This window comes from Thunnus thynnus, chromosome 2 (genome assembly GCF_963924715.1).
Source record: "Thunnus thynnus chromosome 2, fThuThy2.1, whole genome shotgun sequence".
NCBI lineage: Eukaryota > Metazoa > Chordata > Actinopteri > Scombriformes > Scombridae > Thunnus > Thunnus thynnus.
Window position 1 is genome coordinate 33,925,021 of NC_089518.1, and position 13,109 is coordinate 33,938,129.

The window sequence follows — 13,109 nt, forward strand, 5'->3', positions numbered from 1 at the left end:
ATACAACAGTTGATAAGATAATTCAGTCTGGACCAATGTGCTGCTAGCATGGCTAAAAACAAAATCTAAAACTGTACATGCATTTGAAAATGTTTTGTAATGATTTGTAAGTAAGGAGCTCAAAAAAAAAAGCGAAAGCACAGTCTTGGTCCTTAAGCTTGTCATCACGTCTTCATGTCTTATCTGTTTTTCAATGAATGAATGCAAAGACGTTTGAGACCTTTCAACCTGAATTGTAATTCAGGTTGAGTCAATCAAATGTATGGGCTTGTTTTAAAGAAGTTAAGCATGGAGAAAATAAACTGCTGTGATCAGCAAGCAGATGAAATATGAATAACGGACTTCCCCTGCATATGATACAACAGCTCCATTCTTCTCCTGCCCTCCTGCCCATATAGCATTTGGCTGCCCTGCCAGTGACTGTGTGGTTGGTTTATTGCTTTATCACCGCCTGAGTCGTCTCAACTGGTAACACACACACACACACACACACCTCCAAACCCTTCTCCAGGTGTTGAAGCAAGCCATCCGTCCCGCTGTTGCCGTTGTCACGCCAGTAACTCCCAGCCCATCTGATACGCTACAATCCTCTGCACATTAAGAATCTATTAAGCACCACAAACTCAAACACACACATCCACAGAAAAAAAAATCACACGGTGGGTTATTTTGACTCTGGAAATAAATGGCACATGCTATATTTTGCATTGGCGATCAGCGGGCGTGAAGGAAAGGGTAGGATCCCTATTCATTTTCACCCGTGTTGTTTCTCTCGGTCTCTACCAGCAGCAGGGAGAAGAACACCGGCCGGGTCCTGCATTCCTTCCCAGCACCTTGTAATCCAATAAGAAATGTGTAGCACTGCAGCTTTTTGACAAGTTGCTCCCACTTAATTACTGTGTTGTCTGGGCTGACAGGCCTGGGGGCTGATAGGGGCAAAAGGCTGGCGGTTCATGGCTGAAGGGGGGCTGGGAATATCCTCAAAACACATGCACACATTTGTACATTTCAACACAGACTGGCATTTCGGTTGTTCAAGCATTTCTTGGATATGCTGTTGAGGCAGAAAATGATCTTGTTGGTTGAGTTTAACCTCCATGACCAGGGATTTTTGTTGCATGAGTAAACTAACTTGCAAATTTGAGAGTGCAATGGTGAGGTATCAGCAAGGTAGTGTTTTTTTGATGTTCAGACATACCAGAAGGTCTTCTATGAAGAAAAACACTGTGTTGAGTTTGTTTCCACATGACTGATCCAGATACAACGTTCACTAAAGGTGGCAGCAATCATCAACGATGACGAGTTGGACTTGCTACACAAAAAATATCAGTCTGAATTTTATGCAAATTTACGTGAGATCAGTTTTATAATGTCCCAATCCAGCAGACATGTTGGAAATGAAAGAACGCCAGGTGTGACAGCTTCTTTACCTTGTGTAGTGTAATGAAACACTATTAAATCTGTTGCAAGGTCCAGACAGAAAGACCGATATATCAGATTTCTATGATCTTTTCCATGTTGCCATGTGAGGCCAAAGTTAGATAATAGATAATAGGGATGTGCAGAGATCCCAGTATTTGTATTTGTATCTGTATTTGTTGATGCAGCAAAATTATTTGTATTTGCATTTGCATTCGAATAAAAGTGGATAGAGGCATGCATTTTTCATTTTTTGCCTATTTTTTACAACCTAACTTTGTGGAAAGGAGTAGGGGAACAACAGATTATGGAGAGTCCCTTGGAAGCACTTTGTCAGGTTGTGTCAGTAGCTCAGCTTTATCTCTGGGGAACACCCTAAACTCCAGGAGTGATATCCAAATTAGGAAACGTGCATCATGTAGCAGGTGAATGTGACTCCCCTTGTTGAGACCTGCTGATAGACGTAACAGTGGAGATACGCTGGTATTTGACACGTTTTTCATTTATAGTATGACCACTGTTGTGCATTAACAGTCCGTTACTTCAACAGTCTAGGGGTCAACTTTTTAGCCATCTTACTGGTGGTTTTATCAAGGGTTGATACTGGTTTGGTCTCATATGTGCTAGCCTGTTGCAGGGGCTGGAAGTGAGGGGACGTGATTAGTCGCCACCAATAGAGGAGTAATGTGACCCCAGGTAACTCCAACGTTGTCTTATTTACTTATGAGGGAGTTTATCTTCAGATTAATACTGACAGATATTTTAACCAATCACAGAGGAAAAATATAAGTGAATATTCATAAAAAATTGAATCTGATTGGCATTCAGTTTCCCTCCAAAGTCACTTGCTGATGCAGAATTGTCGTATATGAATATGTAACATACACAGCTGGATCTTTGTGAACTTTACTCTGCAGGAAAAGTGCTGCTTTTGTTTAACAGTGCAAGAAGATTTTTGGAAATCTTCCTAGATTGCGAGTACATAACGTGCTGGAGCATCCTTACACAGAAGACGCTCAGAGTTCACAAGTGTCCAGCTTCTTGAAGGTGTCAATATCCAAGTTTGCATCCAAATGTAGCACATGCAATGTCTGCAAATGAAACTGTGAATTAACGCATGTTGTCATTCCACTGCTGTTAATGTGAATACGTGAGTTGAGCTCATCAAGACAAACATTTGGTGAAGCTATTTTTACAGTTTGGAGCCAAGATAATGTCAAACGATGGAAAACTGAGTGGAAATGTGAATATGGTATTTATGTTTGTTTTATGTATTCATTTGAGGGATGTTACAGTCTCCTCGTCGGCTCACATTCGTCTCCTCAGAGGAGCAAAAGGTTTAGTGACGTTTAAGGCACATGTGTCAGGTATGTAATGATTTAATCGCCAATGCTGTTTTCTATGGCGCGTAGTCACATTTTCTTGTTGAAACATCATCTTCTTGCAACTCTTGTTGGAAACGCACTTACTGAAACATCAGAGATCAGAGATTTCAAGTGGGAACTTTTAACATCTGCTCAATTAGATTTAATTTTAATGTGGAAATTATTTTTCCCTCCAAAGCAGTTTTACCATCAAGAGTGTCTATACCTAAACTGTCAGTCTGTCATGTTTACATACACTCCCTACCGGCGTACATTAACACATTCTGCTGATTGTACTTTGTCCTGTTGCCTGCTCCTGTACTCTTGTTTATGTTTCGGGAGCTTCATCCAGTACTTCTGCTCACAGTAGGAGAAGAAAGAATCTTTTGTTAAAGGTTTTTGCACAAATGGACATTTGCAACACTCAACAAGACAACTGAATAGTCAGTCTGTGACTCAAAGTAAACAGTAAACCTCCTCAGGTCCATAAAGCAATTAGCCTCTTTAACCCGCCCTGAGGGAGAAGTAACAACAAAAGAGATTTTTGTTGTTGTAGGAGGGAAGCTCTATCATCTCTGTACAGTTTGTTTTGTTTGTTTCATTCAACCTTCGAAAGACTGATCGTCACAGAGAGTCCTCGTCAATTTGCAAGTTGAAGCTACTTGAAAGTCTCTGCCTCGTGTCTTCTGGAATAATTTTGAAACATTCACCTAAGGATCAAGGAGAAAGGCAAATTCAGCCACTTCAAATCCAGATGATAGCCACATTTGCAAGTTTATGCAAAAGCTTGTAAATCTTTGAGCAGCCGGTGTTTGGAAAGGTGAACCTTGAAAGAACAAGAGGACAAAAAACCCAATAATCTTTCACTTCACGTGGCGTCTACTTGCTTCAGCATTTTGTATAATGTAATGACCCACTTGTCTCATTATTGTTCCTTTGAGATTTACCTTATCCTTACCTAAATTTCAGTTTAGAAAAAAAATGTCTATTTTGTGATGAGCATAAACATCGGCGTCTTCTCCACCTGCGCTTTTACAGGGAATTTGCCAGTCTAAACACTCATGTAAATGCTATGGAAAAACACTTTGTGTTGCATTGTCACCCAAAGAAAATATGATGACCCTTTGCAATGTACTGTCACACTGATCTGCGCACACTCATGTTATTTCTATCGGGTTTGTTGTCTTTTCTGCCTCTCGCAGTCCCTCCGATTTATTCACAGCACTTTGTAGCAACAGTACGAATGGAAAAATTGGATTGGTTGTGGCTTTTACTTCGCTCGCATCTCTGCATGTAGAGGTTGGTGCAGATGGTGCAGCTGTAATTCTACTAACGCAGTGATAAATGACCACCGCACCTGGCTTACGCTAACTAGAGTAAACAGCATGATTGACAAGGTTTAACACTTGAAAGCTATGTTTTGCATAAGCCGATAAGAGTGTATTCAAATGTACACTCCCTATAGTATATACGGCCTCCTCCTAGACAAACAGAACATCTATGTTTAGAGTGGTGCATGCAGACACTGTGATGACACACAAAAAGACATTTTAATGACTCAATTAAATATACATTAGTGCATGTTTTCTATAATATCCTGATAGTACATTTATTTCTTGTATATTAGCTGCCAAATACTCTTATACTATGAAAATCGGAGGGGGCATATTTGTCGGTGTTTTTTTAGCATCTGCCATTTGTCTTTTCGTTGTCTTTGTTTTTCAAAGTTTGTTGTTTTAGAAATTAGCATGCTTTACTTTCAGTCACTGGGAATGTGTGATTTGTGGCTTACTAAAGACTAAAGATGGATCTTCTGTTCATGATATTTTCTGTCTCTCTGTCTTGTTTATGCTTATATATAGAAATTTGTATACTTATGTACAGTGGTGGAAGAAGTTTTTTGGTCTTTTTATGTTCTTGTGTTCTTTGGGGTCTCCTGGTTTGCAATTCTGTTTAGTCCTTCTGGTCATATGGGTTTTCTTATATTTGGGTGGTGGGGTTGGACTGCCTTTTGTTGTTTAGCCTGGTGTGTTGTGTACTTAAGTTTAGGTTCATGGTGGTTCTTGGACAGGTTGGTGTGGGTTGTATTTGGAGTATGGTGTTTTCTGGGTTTTGGTTTTGTTACTGTGTTTCCCTTGTGTGTTCATGTACTCCCCCTCACCTGCCCTGCATCAGTCTCGTCAGCCCTGCCCTATTTCCTGTGTTTCCTCAGCCAATCACTCCCAGCCTGCCCTTGTGTCTCGTCACCTGTTCCCCATTCCCTGATTAGTTTAGTCTGTATTTAAGGTCTGGTTTTGAGTGGAGTCTTTGTTGGATCATTCGTTTTGTTTCATCTGCTAGTTCTGTTCAGCTCTGTTTGCCTGTTCATGACCATCCACAATTAAAGGAGATTTTTTTTTCATCAAATCTGCATTCTGGCCTCTGTGTTTGGGTCCACTCCTGCTTCCCCAACCTGACAAGATCCTTTACTTAAGTAAAAGTACCAATACAGCAGTGTAAAAATACTCCACTAAAAGTAAAAGTTCTGCAGGACAAATGATACTTAAGTAAAAGTACACAAGTATTATGAGCTTCATGATATATTATTATATATGACATCATTAGATCATTAATAGTGAAGCATAAGTGTTAGAGCAGCATGTTACTGTTGTAGCTGCTGGAGGTGGAGATAGTTTCAACTACTTTATATACAGTTAGATAGTTAAGTCCAGTGGTTCCCAACCTAGGGGACGGGCCCCTCCAAAGGGTCAGCAGATAAATCTGAGGGGTCGTGAGATGATTAATGGGAGAGGAAAGAAGAAAAAACAAAGTTCTGATACATAAATCTGTTTTTGGTTTTCAGACTTTTTCTCTAATCTTTGATTTTTGGTGAAATATTGGATCATTTGAACATTTATTGAAATGAAACCATGTGAGAAGTTTAGATGAAAAAATCATTATTTGGTGGAGCTGTTAGCAACTCATAGACATCTGAAATGTGACGAGCCAAATATAGATCAGGAAATAAGTGAAATGCAGACAATACAAGCCTATAATAAAAACAAAAACATCACATGTATTGCACATGTTCTGTTGCATTTTTAATGATTCCTGCAAGGTGAGCTTCCCTTGAAGGAAAGATAAAGTAAAGTGAAGTGATACTGGATAGTTGCAGTGTGCAGTTGGGACACAGCTTCAGTGTGAATCATCAGTGTCGTCTTCATTACCAAGCTTTCATAATGACTCAGTTTCCTGCTTCAGGATTCCAGTTGGTTTATTCAGAGCATCCTTTCAGTCTGAACGCAGTAGACTGCACCTTGTGCGCAGAGATGTCTCATCATCTCATGCATGCAGCTGTCTTTGCAGTACGTCTTTCCACAGTGAAGGATGGATTTAATAATCTGTCCTCAAACCAGCAGACAAACTCCAGACTGGAACTTCCTGCGTCTGCATGGACAGAGTGGGACACTTTTACTGGTCCATCAAAGCCGGCTCATCTGGACCTGATGGTGCTCATGTGTGAATAGAAGTGGTGTAGTGCAGTTTACATGTTACTATTAACACTAAAGTTAATTATTTTTCAGTGAGTATTAAGTTTACTTTAAACATCACTGTGTTTGCTCCAACATCTTTTCATTAAAAGATTTTTTTTTTTTTGCAACATGGATCTTGAGTATTTTGTAGTCAATGTAGGAATCCTTGTCCTTAATATTTTAAAGGGGACATATCATGCTTTTTGTGATTTTCTGTCATTTTTATACTGTTATAATGTTGGATGTCTATTTAAACATGGTCAAAGTTCCAAAACATGAGGTGAACGTATGTAAAAATGCTCCCTGAAAGACAAAAAACCAGGGCTTCAGTCTGCTCTGAACACTTTGTTTGCAAAGTTACCTTGCACATGCACACAAATATCTGTCCTGTTCCTCAGCCCTTTGTTGCTAAGGTTGTTCCACAGGTTGTTCACATTGTCCCCGGATCAGATTACAGCTCAAACATGTGCAGATGCAATTGAGAAGTTGCGATTTTAAGTAAAGAACAAGAAAAAGAAGTGAAATCCTACTACTACTGTTTGTTTATGTGGTCTGGTTGTGATCAGGTTTTTGGAGTACGGTTTGTGTTGCACATGTAAACACCATATCCTGGTTTCAGAAACCCAGTGTACTTGCATACTGTGACATATACTGTACATATCTTATCCATGTTTCTGATTATTCTCAAATAACTCAAATTACATAGCTGTTAGGCAGTTGACAAAAAAAATGTGATGTCAGACCACAGAAATGCAGATCATAAATTTTATTGTCACTTTTTGTTCCATTCCTTGTGATTAGATGTTGAAGCTGAATCTAGCAGAAGAGAGCAGATAAATGCAGAAGAGTTTAGAGAGACAGAGTTCATTCTCAACTAGTGAGGAAACACAGTCAGACACGAGTGGCTGAGATGTTCAGGAATCATGGCACACCATCATCTAAACAGAGATATGAACCTGTATGTGATAAATACCAGGATGAGACTCAAAACCAGGATTCTAATATGCACGTAAACTCACTCACTGTTCACACAATCAACACATTTTCAGTAGTTTTTCTGTCATCCAGGTTTTCATTGTCAGTGTTACCTAAATAACATTTTACGTCAGTGGAAACCTGCTGATCTCTGAGGGTGCAGGGCGAGGCTTTAACCTTGGAGTTGGTCTGACAGAACCTGTTGCCACTGTGACACTTTGGTCCTGTTTAGTCAACACAGCCTGTGCTATTCTCTCTGTTTTCACATCAACACATTTTGTTTCCTGTACAATACAGTGTGAAGAAACTGGTTTCCATTTCTTATCTGACCCAGGAGAAGAGGCTGTTTACGCTGTTGCTCGTGGATTTTATGTCACACAAGTGTGCAGACAGGCGACTTTCGCTGTGACAGTCAGTCTTTAGCGCTTGTGATGCTGGAATGCTCTTATCTGATAAATCTATTTGTCATTTTGCTCTTGTGTCTTTGCTTATCAGACACCTGAATATCTGCTTGGCCCAAAACTTTGTGTAAAGACAAGGAAAGAATAGTATAACATTGTTGTACCTTTCAATAATTGGATTACCTTGAAATAATTGGATGCATAAAATACCTGAAAAATAATAATAATACACTGTAATATGTGTAGCTTTTTTTGACACCTAAACATTATAAACCTAAATACTGATAAAATATTTCAGTCCCCTTTGGGACTCCTATAACTTTTCAAATGTATAATTTAACATTAAACATCTTGATTTGTGAACTGTGTCTAATTCGTGCTCTGAACGCTTGCAGATGAAAGCGGGCTGAGGTGAATATGAGCTGTCATTTTACATGTGATGAGATTTAAAGCCGAGGCCTGACTCACATGAAGAAGGGGGGCGGGGGAGCAGAGAGGAGGCTGTTACTGAACTAATCAAACCATATCTGACAGATCCCAGTAAAATACCTCAGAACTCAGGAACCAGCTGGTTTTCGCTGAAAGGTTTGGAGTCTCGTATTTGCTCCCAAAAAAACTGACTTCACTGGAAAAATGACTTTGATATTTGTTTTTCCTGAAAAGTGACCTCTTACAGCTGTATCAATAATGCTTATACTCTCTAAGTAGCAAAGGTGGAAGAAGTATGACATTGTTTTATCACTACAAAAAAACTTAAGGAAGTGGTAGGAGTGGATGGAAGACTCCACAAAGAGTTTCCAACCAGCAGTGAATATTTTTCCTTTTCCTAACCGATACCACGATCCTCCCTTAAATCCTTAAAAGGATATGGCTGGCAATTCTATATTTTTCTTATTGTCAACAAATCATATACGCAGACCAAAACCAACAATGAACTCATTCTACTTACAAGTATTGTGTGTGTGTGTATCCAAAGTCTGATATATTTTATTCCTCTGTGCTGTAGACCTCCGTTGTCATCCAAAAACTATTAAAAACATGTCAATGAGCCACACTGTTGCACTGGGTGACATGTTGCTTCACCCTAAAGAGTTTGGTCACGTTAATTTGTTTAGAAACGGCTCCAGAGACTCAAGTTTTCAGTCTCCAGAGAGCAAGTCTGTGTAAGGCAGATGCTACTGAGCATGTGCAGGAATATGGTTCTGTTTACAGCGCTTCATCACATACGTACTGTAGTAGATACATTTGCTACATATCACAACTTGACTTTGTACTACATTGTAAATTTCTTTTTTTTTTCAAGTCTTTGGAGCCATTTTTAAACAAACTACTAATCATTGCCTTTGTGGTGAAGGAACATGTCACTCATTGCAGCCATTGACATGTTTCTGGACAACAATGGAGGTCTACAGTGCAGAGAAATAAGATATATTAGGCTCTGGATACACATACAATACTTCAATTCATTGCTGGTTTGACTTTGCACATGAGATTTATTTACAATAAGAAAAATATAGAAAATTGCCAGCCCTGTCCTTTAAGATTTCAGTTCTGGCTGATTTGGAGACACTTGTGGTTACTGGCAGTAACAGCAACATAACACCAAACACTTGAGCAGCTACTTTGTTAGAAATACAGCACAGCTACACAAACTTATGTTGTTTTTATAAAGAAGTCAGTCAAAAATAATAGCACATTCGATCTGATTTCATGCTGTTCACAAAACGAGAAGTTTTCCATTTAACAGCAGGGGAAAGTACATGTTGTTGCCTTTATAAAGTTGCTGTGGCTAACATGTTAGCAATAGGCCTACATTGGCTTCACACCCAGCTGACAAAGAAACATTTTGATAGTGGAGTCGTGTTTGTATCCATCATATTAATTCTCCTTTTAGCTCTGTTTTGGTCTCTAGAAAAGCAAGATGTTCCACTTTCTTCACTAGCATATAGTTGCTAACTTTGTGTGTCCTGCGTTTGGTGCTTTTGGATTATTAAAGCTTTTTACACTAGAAACAGCTGCCTGTTGCTGCTGGAAACAAAGTTGATGTAAGTGAGACTGTAAAACCACAACAATGAGCCAAAATGTGCTAAAAAGTTATGTAGAAATGTGCAAATGTTCACATCATCTAATCCATTGTTAACTGCTGCTTTTCCTGCTGCTCCTCCCCACGCTTCAAACTGCTACAACTGCTTTTACGAGATGAAAAACAAAGAAAAAGCTGAAGTGTGATCCAGCCAGGCTGAAGATACTGTATGTTACTGCTCATGGAAATGAATTATTACTTATCTCACATTGAGAATTCTTGTCAGTGACACCTGTCCTTAAGTTTGTCCCAGTAGGAGAAACTGAGAAAGTCGGACTTAAGGTCAAAAATGAAATACAAAGCCTGTAGATGAAAAATAAAACCCCTGTATTTGACTCCACCTTTTAAATTTTTACAGGACTTTTCTTCTTTTACTGAGCTACATGAAAGTGTTTTATGGGGAACCTGCGTGACACAGGAGGATACCACCTCTGAAGTAGAGTTTGGACACTTGACTCATCCAATACATCACCTGTAAGTCTATCTTTGGGAAAGACAGCTAACCTGCCTTTGATCAGGGTGATCGCAGAGTTGTCAGTGCCTTCAGTTTCAGGGGGTTGGGAGGCGGGGAAGTGGGGATAGTCCACATTTGTAGTACTGTACAATACAAATCACATATGTCACATGTTAGCCAAAGAATGGCCTCACTGTATACAAACTGAATAGAAGGTTATAAACTTTCTGAATGGCGGTTAAATTGCTCTTAACCTTTGGGACATGACTCTTCAAAGACTTTGAGGGATCAGAAGATTTTGTAGGTTTAAAATGTTGCATGATGTAAAACAGAGAGATTAACCTTTTCACATTTATAGTCAGTTAGTTAGAAAATTTGTTGACCACGATGTAAATTAAAAAGCAAAAACGAGACATTCACGACATGACTTTAAAAGAAAGTATATATGTACTGTAGGTATAAAAGGAAATCACTCTATCATAAGGACAATAGGTCGGCGCACAATTTTGTTGGTGAGAGAGGCATAAAAAGGAAATGTTTGTTTTTTCAGACCATAATAAAACTTTTTAAAAACGTATTTCTTTGAGTCTGTTTGACTCTTTGGCAAATTGTGTTGCTTTGAGAAGTATCCATCCTCAGAAATGCTCATAATTCAGCATTTAGGGGTCAAACATTGTCAGTTTTTGTATCACAGAGATAGTTTTTGTTTGTGTTTATGCTTAAAAACTTTGCACTGCAATATCAGGTTGTAAAAAACACTGTAAACAACACTGGTTAGCGCATCACCATGACAAAGCAGCTGCATGATTGACAGACAAAATCATAGAGGATTCATGTCATCCTGCAGTACAGTACAGAGTCCTCTATGCAAAGAAAAATATCTATAAAAAACCATTCATCACACTTGTCATACTGGTTCTTAATACCAATGCCAGTATTGCTCTGAATCCCATGTACCTGGCATTTCTTAAATTGGTCTTAAATTATTTCAGATCATTTTTAGTTATTTATTCCTTTTTTACAAAGTTGCATCTAATACAATGTATTTAAATGTTTTTACTTATCGTTTTTGTGACGTATGATGTGATATCTGATTGTTGATTGTCATGCAAGCTGAAGACGAATTTCTACTTTTTTTTACAAAATGCTGTAAGTGGACAATAAAGTTGATTTAATTTGAGAACATTTGCACAGTGATAGAAGTTCTCAGATCCAAAAATGTTACTCAAGTAAAAGTTCTTTAACAAAATACACTTAAAGTATCAAAAGTAAATGTAAGCAACATTTTAATGTTGTAGCTGGTCAAAGTGGATACTATTTTAACTGATTTATTTAACACTCTGCTGTTAATACTGTAACACAACATCAGTATGTGTCAGCTAACCATATGTTTTGTATGTAAAGTCTTAATCTGCAAAATTACTAGTGTCAGATAAATGTAGTGAAGTAAAAAGTACAATATTTATCTCTAAAATAAAGTAAAGTAGAAGTATAATGTAGCATAAAAGCTTCTTAATTACCTCAAAATTGGTGCAATACTTGAGTAAAAGTATTTATTCCAGTACAACATGTACTACAGTCATTTTTTTAATCAGTATTTTCTCCTGTGTAATTCATTGAACTGGCTGTTTTAGCTAAAGAACTGTGTAACTGAAACGGTCACATTAAGGCCAACATAAATGTTATATATTTCATTTCACTTTCTATGGAAAAGACTCAAGCAAAACATCAAATAAAAAGAACAGAAAGGGAAAGCTGACATGCTCTCCACTGACTGTTTCTGACTCAACCTCACACAGCACAGACACACATTAAATAATCACCACTGTGTAGAATATTAACACTGAAACAGGATCTTCAGTTTCCTGTCCTGCACGACGTTTAACAGGAGGGGGGGTTTGATGTGGCCACGATAGGATTTATACTGCAGAACTCATTATTGAGAACCAATGAGGCTTAAAATATTCTCACCTGTAACAGAAAAGGTCCTGGTGCTATGTGACAACTTTCAGCTGAGTCATTTTCCTGGAGTACAAGAAACTTCTCCCTTTCAAGTGAAAACTTCCCACCTGTGAAAATGAACAACGGATGCACAGAGATGAAAGAAGCCTAACAAGGAAAAAGAAGAAATGACATATAGGCATTATTTGCCCCAAAATACAACGGGGTCAAACAAGAATAGGGGTCAGGGTAAACATCAAGTTTATGTTCGCTCTCTGAAATACCATATTTGTGCACAGTAAACCGCTCCACCTGTAGGAAATTTATCAAGAGGGTCTTTGGAGGATGGCAGGAGGTCCTTTAACATGTGCTACTCAGCTGCTCTGCTTTTCAGAGGAAAACCTGCACACTTTACAATAATGGAAGGCAAGATTTACGCCCCTGCCCTGAAAAAAAATCACCCTCCAAGCCACATTTCCTAGGGGGTGATTATTGCTCCGATTCAAGGGAATGTATTATATTCAATGATGTAACTGTATATATCTGTGATACTAATGACTCTTGTGGTTTTGCATGTGGAACAACTTCCCAAAGTCCTAAACCTCTCAAGTAGCGTCTCTCTGAAACCTGCTGCTGTGGTCAAATATAGCTTTTTCTTTGCTTGTCCTCCATCATAAGTAATGTGTATAAGGAATGACCCAAGTGGTACCTAGGCAGGAAAAATATTCACTTCCTTTGGGCCTGAGAGGAAAGTGTCGACAGCTGAAGTCTCCGCCGCTGCTCCCATGTGAACAGACGGTTTTAATGCTTTTACTTCTTGAGTGGAGTTCTAAAAAAACAGCACGCAGATCCCCCCCGTAGGCCCTTGAGGTAACATGTGTATGTTGAGAAATACTGTTTGAATTTCCAGGTGACCATGTGTTGATACGCTTAATAACTCATCGTCATTTAGATTAGTTT